Genomic DNA, 18,274 nt, shown 5'->3' with positions numbered 1-18,274 from the left:
TAAGATGGGTCATCTTTTTGCTGAGAGGAAGTTGGCCAGTACATGGAAGTATTTGAGGGCACAGGTATATCTAAGCATGTGTGTTTTATTTTCTGCAAGTGCAGCTTACAAGGCATGGCTTGGCCATCCATGATCTAGGTGTTTTCTTGTTCCTTCTTCATAAAGCTGCACCAGTTTAACATACATACATACATACATACATACATACATACATACATACATACATTACCTGATTCTCAATAGACCTGGGACCTTTTTGCAAATGTTTGCTGGCCTAGAGAAAATGTAATTAGTATATATCAAATATAATATGAATACATAACATCATGCCCAGTTTCTGATACATTCATTAAGCAATGCTTTTTAAAATGTTTTAATAGGACTTTTCTTAACCATTTTGAAATCTTTCTTCCAAAAATCCATTAAATACTGTGCATGTCTCATTTATTTCCTTTAGAATGACTTTAGTATAGCACAGAATTTGAATGCATCCAGTGCAGCTTTTGGCTTAAAAAGTGTGGGCTTAGTCAATGCCCGGGTGAGAAATAACCAGGAAAGTCTCTCCCTCCTTCCCTCCCGATATGTATGTATGTATGTATGTATGTATGTATGTATGTATGTATGTTTTGTTTGTTTGTTTGTTTGTTTGTTTGTTCCATAATGGAAGAAAAATAGAATGTGCTTAATAACAATGTTTTATAATATATTAATTTTGCATAAATTAATAAGTAAAGTCTGGATAACAGAAACAACCAGAAATCTGGTTGCTAAGTTGCTGGGTTATCATGGACAGTGCATAGTATATGTACAGGAAATTATTCTTAAAATATGATTATTGAAAATATAAATACAATAAAGTGTTGATATAACTACCAAGGACTATTGATTTTGATTTGTATACTGAAGTTATTCTGGTGGGAATAGTTAACAGGCATGCAAATTGGATTTATTTAAGGTGATTTAGATTGTACCAGTTGCGCCACTCAACCAGAAAGGTGATGAAGCAAGACAAAATTAGTTTCCCTATTCAATTACAATTCATTTTCATTATTTACTTGAGATACTTTTTTTTAAGTAACCAGAAACAGAAGTTGCGAATTTTACTTAAATATCTATTTTGACGCAGAAAAAAAATCAATAGATAACTTTAAATGATCATGAAACTCCCTCCCCCCCATTAACCTGTAGAAATAAAGTCAAAATTCCAAAATCATTCCACTTTTTCTAGATGCTACCATTTCCCTCTGCATTGGATTTTACATGTTATTTCACAACCAAAGTTCAGGAAGCTAAATAGCATTGTTCATATAATATGCCAATTTTAAACCACGAAAGCTAAATTAATTTCTGTACTTAGTGTTAACTTCCAAAATTAAATATTATCTAAAATAAACTACACTAAATTAACACTAAGTAATGTGTATTTACTAAATTCAAGTACACTAAATTAGCCACTCTCTAGCCATCTGTCTCAGCACATGATAACATACAAAATGTTTCACTAGTACGGTGGCTCCTAATCTTTTGGGTACCAGGGCCTGGTTCTGTGAAGAAAAATTTTTCCGTGGACTGGAGGGGCGTGGTTTCTCATGCTGCCTGCATCATGTTGATGGCGCTTTGCTTATTTCTATGGCCCAGTTTCTGGCATGCCATGGCCTGGTACCAGTCCACAGACTGGGTGTTGGGGACCCCTGATGTATGGATACCTCCACTTTAGGGCCGAATGGCTAATTTCCTATTTTTTAGAAACGCTCCTTGTTAGAAAAATCAACGAAATGAATGTGTATTGTAAAACATTGTGCATTTTGTCTGTTGTTGAGGGCTAGAGAATGAGAATTTAGTTCAGTTTCTTTTAACAAATACTTGTTTTTTTGTTTATTTAAAACATTTGTATGGCCACCCATCTTATACCAATTATTTTCACTACTTTTTAGAAAGTTCCATCCACCACTAGGGAGCAGTGTGGCAATAGAGTAACTTCTCTTTTAAGAAGATTCCAACTCTGTCTTCCTAGTTGTATGAGAATCTCTAAAACCTTTACTTTTTTAGTTAAGTTGATATTGTCTTCACATTGGTAGCAAAATAAAGCATAGGAGTGATGGAAGATAACAGTTCAAACAGAATGATGCAGGGAAAGTACTAATCATGTTCTGTTCAGGAAGCATTTTTAGACAGACCGCTGAAAAAACATTCCAGTCCTGCACATATGTTAACAAATGAAGCAGAACAGACGCAGCATTGTAAGAGGAAAGCACAACAAATAACAGCTCCTCTCATTATGTAAAAAGGGTTTCACCACTGATCAAGCATTGCCTAAACAAGAAGCCGATTGCTGTTCTAGTCCATGCCTAGAGGACATGGTGTCCTTGAGATATGTTGGACTGTAACCCCATTATCCTCAGATTGGGAGGATTGTATTAAATCTGTAAAAAATAATGTCCTTCCCAAATGCCAAGTGGTTTTAATATAGCGGTAGGTATTTTCAAGTCACGGTGGGCTCTTAAGCAGTGAAAGATGTCAAGCTCAAGAGGAGGGTGTGAAAGAGCACAATGTGCTCCCGCAGTGGAAGCCTGCAGTTCCTTTTATAGAGTATCCATAGAATTTTGTTTATGACATTTCTGTTCCATGCTTGGAACCTAATGCACAAAGCCGTGCTCAGCCTCTGACCTGAACTCATAAATGATCTCACTTACTAATTATGGGTTCGGTTTCAGTGAACAAGACTTGCAGCAAAGTTCTTGCCTATGTTTAAAAAGATGACAAGCAGGATAAAGGTGGGTGGGTGGGTGACATACCATGACCGAAGACTGACACACTTACTGAAAATGGATTTTGCTTTATCAGCTGATACTGGCAGAAAGCAGGACATTGGGTTAAAATTAGAAAAGACAATCTGGTGCCCTCTGGTTGTTTTGGGAAGATTGGCTCATGGGGCTTATGTCGGGTGAAATGCTACCGATTGGGATTTGCCCGAACCGAAAGTAAAAAAAAATAGCTTAACAAAGTAAAAGAAAGTTCCAACAATCAGCTGCGCTGTGCGATGGTAGGAAACTTTTTATAAAACTTTTTTTAGCATTTGGGGTCCCGTTTTGCTCCCAGGAGGCTTCCTTGAGGCCTGCTAGGCCAAAAATGGGGGTGGGATGCTAGAAAGAGAAAGAAGAGAAAGAGAAAGAAAGAAAGAAAGAAAGAAAGAAAGAAAAGAAGAAGAAAGAAAGAAAGAAAGAAAGAAAGAAAGAAGAGGGAGGGGGGAAAAGGAGAGGGAGGAAGGACCACAAACCTGGCACTAGACACATCTTCAGAGGATACCTTAAAAGAGCACAACAATCCAGGGTTGGAAGGGACCTGGAGGTCATCTAGTTCAACCCCATTGAACTAGACATTGTTAAGGAGTTTCTGTCTTTTGACCTCCCCAGTCACATGACTACATAGCCACACCCACCCAGTCACATGACCCCCACCAAGCCGCACCCACAGAACCGGTAGAATTTTTTTTTTTAGATTTCACCATTGGTTATATGCTAATTAATCCAATGTATCTCTGGCACAATGTTGCATACCCCTGCATTAACAGATCAACAATAACTTTAGGAAAGTAACTATTGTGATGGGGAGAATAGTACCAATATCCCCCCTAGCAAATGGCTTGCTTATTTACTTTATATTTCTCTCTCTCTCTCTCTCTCTCTCTCTCTCTCTCTCTCTCTCTCTCTCTCCCTATCTATCTATCTATCTATCTATCTATCTATCTATCTATCTATCTATCTATCTATCTATCTATCTGAAAAGGTATAGGAATCCTGCTTGAGCAGGGAGTTGGACTAGAAGTCCCTTTGGTATTCTGGTATTACCAAGTTATTTTTATAATACCTGTATTCTTTTTGCTGAGTCAGTTAAGAATTTCAAAACAAGGTTCACAAGAGGGGAAAAAATATCACACTTGTATTCTGTGCGACCATATAATGTTCCCTTCAAGCATGTCTCTCTGAAAAGCCCCCCCAACCCAGAGGAGGTAAGTGATTGTACATAATCTGATGAAAACCATCCTCGTAAGAAAGATGCTTGTCTTCCCAATTGCCCTCTTTCTCCAGTATGCACATAATTCTGGTTACCAAAGTTATTTGTGGTCATCTGTTGTATTTCTTCCCCAGAGTAGGGGAGGCAGCTGCAACTGAAATAACCCTCAGCACCACACCATTGGGTGGACTTATCTCCTACTACATACCAATCTTGCTGATAACAACAATTAAAGCCAGCACAAATGAGAGGCAGGGTGCCGGCCTCTCCAGGAGTATCAATGCCCTGCACTATTTCTGGAATTATGTAAAGAGAGATATAAATAACCAGAGGCTCTGAAGTGATGGCAACTGGGGACATTTGTATTCCAGCCTGGGAGGCAGTTGTGCTGGCATTTTCTTTGAGCTTACAGGTTTTAGAATAAGGAACAAAATGGATCCTCACATGAACATTTCAAGTTAATAAGAAATCAGCCTGAAAGTAAGTGAAGTCATAAGAAGTGCTCTGAGCTTCTATGTATGAGAATAGGGGATCCACCACCAGGAGATAATACTTACATTCGTCCTTAGTGTGACTCTTCATATCCTTTATTCGGAACTGCTCACAGACCATCAGACTTTAGATTATTATATACAGTATATTAGATTTTCTAGATACCCTTTCCTGCATCTGCTAAGTATCAGGATATGCAAAGCTCTAAAATCTAATAGACTATACAGCCTTGTACATTGCCTTGCCCAGAGTGCTAGGAATAAAAGGTGCAGCTTGGAAAGAATTTGCAATTGGCAGTGCATCCCCATACTGAGAATTACAATTTGGATAGCAATCCCCCAAATTAACCATTTCCTATAGCAGTGATGGCTAAGTTTTTCCAGACAGAGTGCCCAAAAGGTGTGCACGCATGAATGCCCTAAAAGAATTGCATGCATCGCCCATGCACGACCCCCCTGCACATGCAGGCATGCCCCCACTACATGCTCCACCCCCACGCATGTGTGCATGTCTTTCCGCACATGCCCTGCCCCACACACATGTGCAGCAGAGACCCAAAGACCAGCTGGCCAGCGGGAGCATGTGCGCATGCGCGGAAGAGCTGAACTGGGGTGGCGTCTCGCGTGCCATCAGAAAGGGTGCTGCGCGCCACCTCTGGCACGCGTGTCATAGGTTCACCATCACAATCCTATATACTCAGTGTATTCTTGTCAAGAACGTATTAACAGTAACATTGACTTAATGGAAGCTCTTCCACAAGCTTGATATTCCTGAATATGCAAATAAAAAATAAACTCTTCTGGGCAAATTTCTGGTCTCTCCAACAGTCAAATCAAAAATTACCCTCCGACCCAGAGGCCAGCAGCTAGATGGAAAGGGATGGTTCTGTAACAGGCCAATTGGGGCCCTAAAGCTCAAAGATTCCACCTTTATGTATTTTAGAATGTTCACATAGGTTTCTTCCTTTTTACCATGGAAAACACCCAATTTTCTGCCAATATGTTTAGTTCACCCTTTACCTGCATCAATCACAAGCTAGTCACAAAATGGATGGTTTATTATGACGATACATCCTCCTGAAATGTAAATGGGATGTCTTCAAGTCCATGCAAGGAAGGTGTATGCTATAAATAAGCTATATTAAAAAGCAGAAGAAAGAATTACATTATTTCACTCTGAGATATTTTTCTGCCTGGGTGAAGAAGGATTAGATGCTTCCCCACCTAACTCCACTCAACGCAGGTACCAATTAGATTTGTAATTGGCAGGATAAGGCACTTCCATTTGTACTCAGCTAAGCTATAAATACACTACATAAAATGACTACAACTACTCTTTCTTCGTCCTGCCCCAGAATTACCTCCAGATCTGTATTCTTATGCTGTCTTCAGCAGTTGAGTTGATTTATTTCTGAGTTACTTATGTTATATCTAAAGGGTCAATAACATTTTGCATAGCTTCTGGGCATGGACTCCTGCTTCAGCCCTTTTTGTGGTTCTAGGGCCGTGATGGTGAAACTTTTCGGTATCGAGTGCCCAAACCAGAACACACGTGTATGTGTATGCAGGTGCGCACACCGGAGCGCAGGAAACCTGAAGACCAGCTGGCCATCATGCACATGCCTGTTTTCAGGCCATTTTTGCAGGCTGTTTTTTGGGCTGTTTTTCAGCCCAAAAAGGCCCGAAAAACTGTTTTTGGCTATTTTTCAGGTCGTTTTCCAGCGCTCCGGTGCCTGCAAATACCAGCTGACATGTGTGCTGGAAACTAGAAGAATAGCTGGCGACAGTGCACGTGCTCACAGAGAGGGATTTCCGTGTCACCACTGGCACACATACCATAAGTTCGCCATCACAGGATCTAGGGCTTCAGTTGATACTGCATTTAATGTACATGTCATCAAGAATGACAGATGATTGAGAGGCTTGTACTAAGCCCATCACTACCAATTTTAATGTATAACATTGTTTGTATTGAGCTGGATTGTATTACCACATCACAGATCCTTGCAATGGTTACCTGTATTGTACAGTAGCACAGTGCCAGAGCGCTGAGTGAAACTAACAAACACTTCTGCTTCCCTCTTTTCTTTACTGGGAGGAGCAAAAATGCAAAGCACCAGTGTGCTCGTTGTTGTTTTTCCTTGTTTTGTGGAGGGGGAGGTGTGGTTGCCAAATAACTGCCATACTGTTTTGCTAGCTGTTGTAATTTATCACAGGAATATGACACCCCTATCCCAAAAGAATGGCTACACTATGCAGTTAGCTTTGCAATCCCTTCTTTATAGATGCTGCATGGGGGGAGGTGTGTTTGTTGCAAACAACCGGGAAATCCGACATATTTCAGGAATATGAGGTAGGGGCTTGTAATTTATTATTACTTTTTCACTTTTAATGAAAGAGTGAAAAACTTATTTCTTTGACAGGACTGGCAGAAGTTTGAGGCAAGGTATTGACTGAAATACATTTTTTTTTTTTGCACTGATCAGCTGGAGAGAGAGAGCACTGACTGGTTTGAGGTGTTCCCTGTCAAATCTCTATTCCAAAGAGGGCTGTGAAAATGTCTACAGACCCCTCACATTCTGGACATAAATTATTTAACTTCTACCCTCAAAACCACATTATAGGGCATTGCAAACAGAACAACTAGACACAAGGATAGTTTTCCCCCTGAATGCTATCACTCTGCTTAACAATTAATTCCCACAACACTGTCAATAATTTACTAAGACTATTACTATTCTTCTTCTCTTCCTTCCTAGTGTCCATCTCTCCCCACCTTCTGACTATAACCATGTTCCTTGTATCTTTCAATTTATATTGTTTTTATCGGTTTCCTAGTACGATTTGATAGCGTATTAGTAACCTTGACAATCACTAAGTGTTATACCTTTTATTCTTAGTGTGTTGTATCTTTTTATTCTTAGTGAATGTATTTTATTCTCCTTATGTACACTGAGAGCAATATGCGCCAAAGGCAAACTCCTTGTGTGTCCAACCACACTTGGCCAATAAAGAATTCTATTCTATTCGAAGTCCAGAGAAATAAAAAGAAACATGTGGGCAGCTTCAAAACAGTTTGGAGGAACTGGGGAAAACCAATGATACTGTATGTAAAAGCCATGTATCTTATTTCAATACTAGTGATGAGAAGACATCTTCCACTGCATTAGAGGGCAGTGAAATAATTTATGGTGAATAAGGCCGTTTATCTGATACACAACACTTAGGCTTTCAACACTTCTCTGCTGTGTGCTCACTGGTCTGCCTGGCACCTGCTTTCAACCCACTCAAAATGTTGCAATACAGTAGTGACAGTTTTAATAGATATTACATGAATAGAATGAAGCAGGTACACAGCTTGTTCGAGTGATTAAGTGCAGTTGCCTCTTCAGTCACTGGACTTTCCCAATGGATTGAAACGAGCAAAGGAATCTGGGTTGGCTGAGTCAAGTCAGCAACAAGAAAATATTGTTGCTTGACAAGATGACTTGACTCAACCTGCAATAGAATGGCCAGTGTTTATGGAAGGGGGCGGGGAAAAAGAAAAAAGATTGTCACCACAATTTCCCCCTTTCTATATTACCCACTTCCTGAAAGCTTTGGTAGATAAGACAGAGCCCAATTGTAATTTTTTAGACAAAGATTTGCTAATGCCTCTGCCGACTGTTTTCTATTTCTGAAAAATCCCATTTTTCCTAGTCATCACTCCCATATTTAAGAGGACTCATCTAAATAAGGATTTTATTTTTGGAAGCAGCGGATTGTTGTTGTTTTTTTACTCAATCCTTGTGATGCAGACAAGATTTTCTTCTGGCACAAACTGTGTGAGTTGAAGGATTCTTCCTAATGTATTTGTGCATGTACAAGTGTGTGCATGCAGTGTAAATACCACTGTCCAAATATTAGAAATGAGTAAACTTTGAACAAAGCCAGAATAAGAAGTAAGAAGCCGACACATTAATCAGCTTTTGGGTTATAATTCCCTTTTCACAGGAAAGCTAAACGTTCTTCCTTCTCAGAAAGTTGGTGGGTCAGACTCTCTGGGCTTAAGTCCACCTAGTATTTAGTTGATGTTGGGTAAAAGATCAGGCAAATCATTAACTTATTTAAAAAACATACTGAGAAGTACAGCCCTAGGAAAGTACCAATTGCATCCTGTTTATTAAGAGGACCAGGAAGAGAGAAGGAGCTCTAAAAGAGATCCTGAAAACAGGTTGGAAGAGCATCTGCACCGATGAGGAGTTAGCATATTCCAGAAAAATAGAATGTCTCTGTAGCTGTTTTTTCTCTTTTTTTCATAACAAATACTGGCACTTATTTCTCCCAACTAATGTCAACTGCCTTAATGTAATCCTTCTATCAGTTCTTATCTCTCTTCACATTATTATTGGCAAAGCAAAGAATCTTTAAGAATCTTGCCCAAATATTTTCATCAGCAACTCTAGGTTTTTATAATGGTTCAATGCTTGAAACAAAGATCCTCTTGCATTATTTTTTCCTACAATCTCTCCCCCACCCCAAATTAAATGGTGGCATACAGTGTTAATAAAGTTGAGACGTCCCAAAGCAAAAGGAAAGAGCAGATGCCATTGTACCGTTTGCTTTGATCTACTGAAATTTATTTATTATATAAATGGACTTCAGCACTTGCAACCTTCATACCTGTATGAAAGAGAGATAGTACAGAGCAGATAGGAAACATTTTAAATGAAAGGTGACTGGAACATAATGTCAAATGGGACATGGGGAATTCTGTGAGTTGAAAGCTAGATGGCTTAAAGTTGCCAACACTGAGGATTACTGGTATAAAACAAGACTTATTGTTATGTTCTGGGTGAAGAATGGAGGAAAGGCCTGAGTGATTTCTAACAGCTCTTTATTCAATACTGCCTGTGAGGAAACTGTTTTCTCCCTGGATGACACAGTTCCTTTTATAGGGAAGCTGATCAGCCCAAAACCAATCAGGAAAGAGTATTTTCCCGCTCTGACAGAGGACCAGATTGAGAACTTCAATTGACAAGTACATACATTAATAACACTTATCTGTGTGGATCAGTTTGGGGTAGTGTGTGATTGCCTTAAGTTGTCTACTGCAGCTTTCAGTCTAACACCTTGTTGAAAATCTGAGCAAAATATTCTCCTGAAGTGACATTTCATGCACAACATAAGTGAACTGTCTGTAGCAGTGGTGGGTTTCAAAACTTTTTGGAACCTCTTCTGTAGGTGTGGCCTGCTTTCCAGGTCCACTGGTGGAACCTCTTCTCACCGGTTCAGTAGATTTGATGAACTGGTTCTACCGAATAAGTATGAACTGGTAGGAATCCACCTCTGGTCTATAGGTAGTAATTTAGGAAGCAGGGGTGAAGAGCATCACAGTCATTACTGTTTTTCCTCCCTTGTTCCTTCGTTTCTTCTTTTACATTTCATCTTCTCTTGCTGTATATATATTGAACTATTGTTTCTAGTTCAGGAAAAATTCTGATCACAGTCTGAAAGTTAGAGCTTCATTAACAAATACCTTCTTAGTTCCGGTCAAATGTTTTATTTTGTCATTTATACCAAAGCTATCTTCCAGTTTGAACAGGTGCATTGATTCAGCCCTCAAGGCTACTTTGTTTTGCACATAACTTACTATAGACACAATGCTCCTCAATGTTTCTAAGGGAGGAGTAGCACCAGGCTTATCAGAGCTCTGCAGAACAATGTTGGCTGCCTCCCTCAAACTTGTCAATATGCACAGTTAAGAGATGCTTGTAGGAATTCCCATGCACAAACTGAAAAAAATACAAGTATTAATAAAACCTCATCTTAGAATGTGGTATTTTTAAATCACAGGCTATAGTTGCCTAGAGCTTTTGCAAAGCAAATGAGAGGAAAGCATGTTAGCTATCTAATAATAATTTTCTTTGTTGTTCCAGTTATTGTTATGAGATAAAGGACAAGAGTTATTACTATATTTTTAAGAGTTGATTTTCAATCAATAAAATCAAATAGTTTCTGTTAGCAGGCTTAAAAACAAAAAGAGATGCCATAGAATATTTATTTAAAAACCTGTCTGGCCTCCAAGAACCTGCAGTAGCTTTTGAAGCACTACCGTTTCCCTCCATGTTATGTTCACAATAACAACCCAGTGAGGTAGTTTAAGCTGAGAAAGAATGATTGGCCCAAAGGTCAGCAGCAATCTTTATGGCTGACTGAAGATTTGAACAAATGCCATTCAAAAAAATATTCTCCTCCAGCTTTCTTTATCCGTTCTCTCTCATTTTGCTGAATAAAAAATTGTTTTCAGCTCTTTTTTTTCCAGAAGGGAATGTTGATAAATGTAAGTAAAATGTGGTATTTTATGCACATTTAATTAGAAGATAACTAAAAGGATGCTCTCTTTTTCATTTTGCAATCATTTCTCCAGTTTTCTGCAGCATATTTGGCTTCTCAGTTGTCCTCCTTCAGGGAAGTGGGGGGGATTCTTTCCATTGAATTTTTTCAGATTGGGAAATGTAAGCAGCCAGGAAGACTTTAGCATGAGGGAAAGACTTAGTCCTTTTCACACAAACCTTAGCATTTAGTATGAGCACATTTTTATATCTTCAGCACTGGGCTAATGGAAATGCATTGCCTTATTACTGCCAACAATAGGCATTGGGTACAAACTACGACTTCTTGAAAATTATGAAATGTGTACCATAATATCATGATGCAAACTGCAGATTTTCCTACTTGCATCCTAATGTCACATTCCAACATCTATGTCCACATAAAGATTCAAGTTTAATTATTTGGTTCCCATGTGAGGCACCTGAACTCTGATTGGTGACTTCTCTTGTTAAATGTGCTTAGTGAAAGTGGATTAACTGTTTCTTCTCTTTAATAAGTGGCATTTTAAATCAGATGTATTCATTGAATCTAAATTCTGATTATTATTAATCAGAAAAATAAGTAATTTGCGATTCATATATTACACTTAATTAAAGGAGTGACTGAATAGAAGAAGCCTGGAACAGGGAACCAAATATACCAGAATGTTCTCACATTAATTACATGGAATGCTTTAATGTGTTGTGTAAACAGGCTCATAGAATGTTACAAAATAAGTATCATCATGGTGCACACTGCACTACAATGAAGATCATATCATTAACATAGTAATTATGATTATCACATATTTTTTCACAATCCTTTATAAATAGTCTGTCTACTCTCAACTTAATCGTCTATCATCTACAAGAGCTCCTAGTATTAACAACATAAGATGCACACACAATTAAAATGTTCATACCACACAAAATTAAAATATCCATTCAAGGTATAAAATATAAATGTATTTAAATTATGTGGTTTTTTTAATTAAAATCAATTAACAGATAAGTGACACTATCGTACAATCATACAACAGCATGACTACATAAATATTCATGGGAAAGATGATAGAGCCATGATGGCAAACCCATGGCCCCTGTAGCCTTTTCCAGGTAAGACATGCCTTATTTCAGTGACACTTGCAATGTTTTCATCTACAATGGAATTTATTTATTTATTTCTTAAATGTATTTGCTGCTTACTTTGCCCTGGGGTTACTCTGGGCAGCTTACAACAATAAAAAGGAAGAAATGAAAAGAGTGTAAGCAAAACTGAAGAAAAGTAATAAAACAATAAACAATGAAAAAGAAAGCAGGAATACATCAGTATGATAAAAATGGGTAACATGGATGTCTGTAATGTTCACTATGATAAACTATGCAGGGATGGGTTGCTGCTGGTTTTACTACCAGTTTGCAACCCGCACGCAATGTGCACGTGCACTTTGCTCGTGTGCACTGTTCAATGTAAATTGTTCTTTGCGCATGCGCAGAACAATTTACAGTGAACTATGCATGCACAGTCACTAAAAACCAAAATGGCACTGGCTCAGCGCCGGCGAGGGAACTGGTTCGGGGGTATGGCAGGCCTGGGTCGCTGCCAGTTCGGCGACCCAACCCTGAATTTCATTACCGGTTCGACTGAACCGGGCCGAACCGAGAGCAACCCACTTCTAGAACTACCCTTGAAGATACATGTAGACTGGAATAATATTGGTGTCTATAGGATTTTTACATATTACACCTAAACTATGCCTGTTGTACAGAGTACACAATTAGACTTCCAAATAAATGAAACCAAGAAAAAGGTACTGTTCAGCGGGCTTGCCCAGGCAAAAGAAAAGAAAACTGTCAGTTTTAATGGCTAAACCAGCAGTACCTCAGATCATCTGCAAAAAAAATGATTCATTTCCGTCCTCACATGGCTGCTAGTTTTCAGCAGAAAGGAATATTTTGTGACTAAGGCTAAGCTCATGTTCTTCTCTCTTTCCAGGTCCATGCAACCTTATTTTTCTGAAATGTTTTTGTCTAGACTGCCTGCACTGGAGGGCAAAACTAGGAGATACTGTAAACCAAACTGGGATCATTTCCTGCCTAATTTATATTGCTGATATTGGACTGGTCCCAAACCATCGTGGGCTTTGAAAGCTGAAAACTCCACACTGGGAGCTATACTGCCCATGAATGACAGCCATCAGATGTGTACAAGCTTGTGGTGCAGTGACTCTCCCTCTGCTGAATATTCTTCTCAGAGCAATTAACTGTGGGTTTATAAAATAATCCTACATTTTAAAAATAAAATTCCACTTAGCTTTGCATGTGTTCTATGCATTGTATATCGAGCACTTTTAGCTGCTGCTCTTGTTTCAATTTCTTGGTTTGTTGATTTATTAACACCACTGCAAACAGTCAGAGATATACTCTGGCACCAACTATGGTACGTATCTCATAGAGCTTAAAATCCCAAATCAGAGAAGGACCTTTACCTTAGCCCAATTAGTAAGCTTCTTCCTTCAGCACTTTGGCTGGAAGATAGAAAAGAACCCCACCAAACTCATTTCCAGTATATCCTTGTAACTCTGTAGATACTACAGAAACTATTTCCAGTTTCATACAGAACCTTGAAACACACTAATTATCCCATTCAAAAACAGGATACAACAATAAACAGTATAAACAATTTCTATTTTCTGACATCAACCCTGAGATAACACACACGGTTGCCAGTTTTTGTGTGGCGGCATGCAAAATCAGGTAAAGAATAATTAAGAGCAATTGAACCTGTCTGAGTAATGGATACAGTAGTCAGAAGTGGCTTAGGCTGAGCATTAACAATTGCCTTGGGGTATATGTGCCATGTTAGCTATTGTACTATATTTTCTTAGGTATGACAGGGATCTGTAAGAGAAATTATAATTCTTAAATCCCTTTTGGATAATTTTATTTTTTATTTTTGAATACAGTATTTGAAATGCATGTATGTATGTATGTATCACGGTGGGATTCGTTTACCTTCCACACTGGTTCAGATATGTGAGTATGCCTCCTGTGCATGCACAGTGCTCGCGCATTACAACGGAGCAGGTGGGTGGAGCCTTCCACAGCCGCTGCTACCAGTTTGCCCAAACCGGATGGAACTGGTTGAATACCACCTCTGGTATGTATGTATGTATGTATGTATGTATGTATGTATGTATGTATGTATGTATTTTTATATATTATATTGTATTGTATTTGTATTTTATACAATTTCAAATTTTATATTAGCCAAATAACTAATTTTAATTTGTTTCCTTGTTCTTGCATATAGGTAGCCTGAGCAAACCCTTTAGCATATTTTGATTATATGTTCTCTTTACTCCTTTTTTAATTGTACTTTTCTTAACTATCCTGACACTATCAATTTAGTTTGGATATTTTAATACCAATTCTTTTGTGATGGTTAATGACTACAATAAAGTTAAGTAATAAAGATTTATTAAATAATATTGCATAACTTTAATATAAGTTGATTAAAAAATTACTAACTATATCCTCATCTCTCTTTTGAGTGGTATTCGTATAACTCTCCTAATTTATCTCAATAACTTTCCTGTAATAAATAGGCTGAAAGATAGTATTACTTTCTGATCCTAATCCAAGAGTCACTTTAATTGATCATGTTATTATTAGCTGTTTTATTAGTTAGCTTGCAGACCATGTTGGAAGGGTGAAAAGGTGAAACTTTTAAGTAAACAGAAATCGTCATAATACATATTGATAATAGTTATATAATATCACTCTTGCAAAATGGTATTCACAACATATAGATCAGATACAGCAGAAGGCAAAAACAAGTTTATTGCCTCTTGCTCTGTTTGAGTCAACAGACTCAGTGATGGGAGTGAGGTTGGGGTGGGAAATCTGAAAATTTCTGTTGCTTTGATCCTCTTTTGACTGGCTAATGCAGTATAAATCTACTTTTGTATTCTACTTATACACTAGGTACACAACCACACATAGGGAAGTTTGGCCACCTATCATATAGAGGAATGGAGTTTAAAAATCCCTATCTGTTTCTACAGTCATGTTATTAAGATATGGCTACTTCTGTTCTAATCTCTGGGTGAGGGAGGGAGGACAGTAAAGAGAGGTAATAGTCATCAGGCATTTCTGGCTAATTTCACATCAAATGCATAACCACCACTCAAGGAAACAACTGGCAGTCACACAGTGTGTTAAATGTGGTTTTAAGTCTTGCTTTTAGCACTAAACATAACCTATTTAGTTTATTTAGGCTTCAGGGCATTGTACAAACTAAAAAATGGATTGATTAAACAATCATGTGAATGCAGCCACAGTGTTCCTTAACATCAAGGACATTCCTCATCAGAATTTGAAGTATTCTCTTTTTGCTACTTCAAAATAGAAGTCTTTTCCAACTTAGTTTTTTCGAAGATGTTTCTGTATACAAATATAAAAGCACAACTAGCCAAGGCATAAACAATCCTGAAATATCAATGTATCTTTCTTAGAAGCAAGTCCTATTTAATTCTATGAGTCATAAAACTTATTCACCTGTACCTCTAATTCAGTGGTAGGTTTCAAATTTTTTTAGAACCTCTTTGTAGGTGTGGCCTGCTTTGTGGGAGTGGCCATGTGACTGGGTGGGCGTGGCCAACATAAAATGTGGTGAAACTCACTTAATGCTTTTGCTTAGCAACCGAAATGTTGGCTCAGAAACTCTGGCATTTGAAGCACACAAGTCTTAAAGCTGTCAAGTTACAAGACCCTTGCACCCCTAACCCTTTAGAAAAAAAACCCAGGGGTGTTCAAACTTGACAGCTTTAAGATTTGTGGAATTCCTCCTTCATCTTGATGATGTGCGGACGGGCGGGGGGAGGGAGCTGGAACTGCTTCTAAACGACACTGTAGATTTGTGGAACTGGTAGGAATCCACCCCTGCTCTAATTGGAACTTGAAGAATTGTTATTTAAAGATTGTACATGATGATACTTTCCCCTTTCCCAGGATATAATTGAGGACCCCTAACTTTGTGTTCATTTGATCTGATGTTAAAATGATGCTCGGCAATTCCCCCCTCCAGCCAGGCAGAACACCACTCCCCAACCTAGCAGTATCCCGAAGGCACCAAGCAATGTGAGCGCCTTTCCTCCCGGCTCCCGTGGCTTGGCGCCTTCGGGATACTGCTAGGCTGGTGAGCGGTGCTCTGCCTGGCCAGAGGATGGCGGGTTGTCCAGGGGGCTTATTTTCGGGGTTGGGCTTATATTTTTGCCCACGGCGAAAAAATGTGGCAAGGTGTTAGTTTCGTATTTTCGGGGAAACACGGTATGATGGTCAACATGAGATTCCTAGCAATGGAGGAAGAGTGCCAGGCCTGTGATTTACAGTCTCCCATAATTCAGGTCCAGCCCACCATACCATAAGGAGAGCAGTTGCTGGCTCTTTTTCCTGCCCGATGGCAGAACTGCTCATGGGAGGGAAATGCATTCATCAATTACTGTTCTACAAATGGGGTTCCACGACAAAACCGCGATGCCCTTATCCGCGCCGACATAAGTGCGGAGGCAAATCCGCGGCGTCCGAAGCGCTAAGAAAAAAACGACCCTACCGCCGCGACAACAGCGCGGTGACAGAAGGGCGTTCTACATGCTTCGTTCTTTGCCTCCAAAGGTAGCCCTCCTCCTCCAGCTGACAGCGGCAGCGGGCACGGGGCAAAGCGGGCTGCCCAGCAGCAGCAGCCCGCGGGAAGGGTCCAGCTCAGCCGCGGGGGGCAGCAGGAAGCGGAGGAGGACCCGGCAGCGGCGGCGGCTGAGGCTCTCCCGGGCCGGCGAAGCGGGCTTGCCCGGCGGAGGCAGGCTGCCCTCTTCTTCCTCAACAACATCTCCTTGGACGGGCGGCCTCCGCCGCTGGCGCCTCCCCCGGAGGAAGAGGCAGGGCGGGTGGCGGCAGCGGCTGAGGCTCTCCCGGGGCTGGCGAAGCGGGCTTGCCCGGTGGCGGCGGCCGCCTATCCAAGGAGATGTTGTTGAGGAAGAAGAGGGCGGCCTGCCTCTGCCGGGCAAGCCCGCTTCGCCGGCCCCGGGAGAGCCTCAGCCGCCTCCGCTGTTGCGTCCTCCTCTGCCGCCAGCGTCGGCGGCCCTGCTCGGGCCCCCCGCGGGCTTCCGGCTGCCCGCTGTCAGCAGGAGGAGGAGGGCTACCTTTGGAGGCAAAGAACGCCCTTCTGTCGCCGCGCTGTTGTCCCCGCGGTGATGACGCGCGGTGATGACGTCACGACTTTAGCGACGCGATTTAATCTCCGCTATTTTGCGTAGCGCGGTTTTGTCGTGCCATGCTACAAATGCTCTGGTTATTGCTGAAGCTAAACAGAAACAGACTATAGGGCGAGAGAACACTCTGCTGCTTTTATATTTGTGTGTGATCTCAGGGAAGGAAAACACTTTCAACTGGTTGTCTGGATGAGCTCATAATCTCCCCGCAGCCAGTGCTAAAATATTATTTAGCTTGTTTATCCAAGATTCTTATAGCATTCCCTATGTGATTAGTTTGACATAATAACGCCCCATTACTGTCAAGAGCTGAACATTATTTGTATCATAAATTGTGAAGGCAGATTAAATGAAATAATCTGTGGGGTTAAAACAGGGGAGGCATAACTTGAGCCTCTCGTTAAAACCTCAGGTGTAGCACTTACAATGCTTCCAAAATGGTTTCAAATTATAATTTCTTGCAAATCAACAGAATATTAGGAAATAATTATATAAAATGGTTGCAACTCTTTTTGTATGTCATCAGAATAATGTTTCAAAACTTGAAAGAACAGGATCGTTTGATATGGGGAAAAAAGCCAGAAAAAGAAAGGTTGAAAGTGGCTCAGATCAAGGTAGAAATGGTGCAGAACATCATTTCAAAGAAAATTCTCCCTGCAACGCTTCTCCATGCGAGAGACAGTTGAGCAGTAGCTGAGAACAAATACAGGCTGTTCCATTCCAAGCCTCTCCCTCTTGGTCACATAACCCTTACAGGAGCATAGTCAGTCCACCTTGTGCTTCTTAGTGAACACATGCATACAAACATGCAAAATGAGTTGTGGTAGTGCAGTGGTTACAATGCAGTATTGCAGGCTACTTCTGCAAACTGCTGGCTGCCAGCAGTTTGGCAGTTCCGGTCACACTGGCTCATGGTTGACTCAGCCTTCAGTGGTGGGTTTCTATTTTTTTTCCTACTGGTTTGCTCATGTGCCCTTGTGTGCGATGCTTCTGCGCGTGCACAGAAGCAACCTGGTGGATGTGCGGAGCCTCCCGCTGCTGCTACTACTGGTTCGCCTGATCCGGGCTGAACCGGGAGCAACCTACCTTTGTTTCCAAGGTTGGTAAAATGAGGACCCAGATCGTTGTGGGCAATAGGCTGACTCTG

This window comes from Thamnophis elegans, chromosome 4, assembly GCF_009769535.1.
Source record: "Thamnophis elegans isolate rThaEle1 chromosome 4, rThaEle1.pri, whole genome shotgun sequence".
Lineage (NCBI taxonomy): Eukaryota > Metazoa > Chordata > Lepidosauria > Squamata > Colubridae > Thamnophis > Thamnophis elegans.
The sequence above is the reverse complement of the archived record's forward strand: the minus strand, read 5'-3'. Positions refer to the sequence as shown.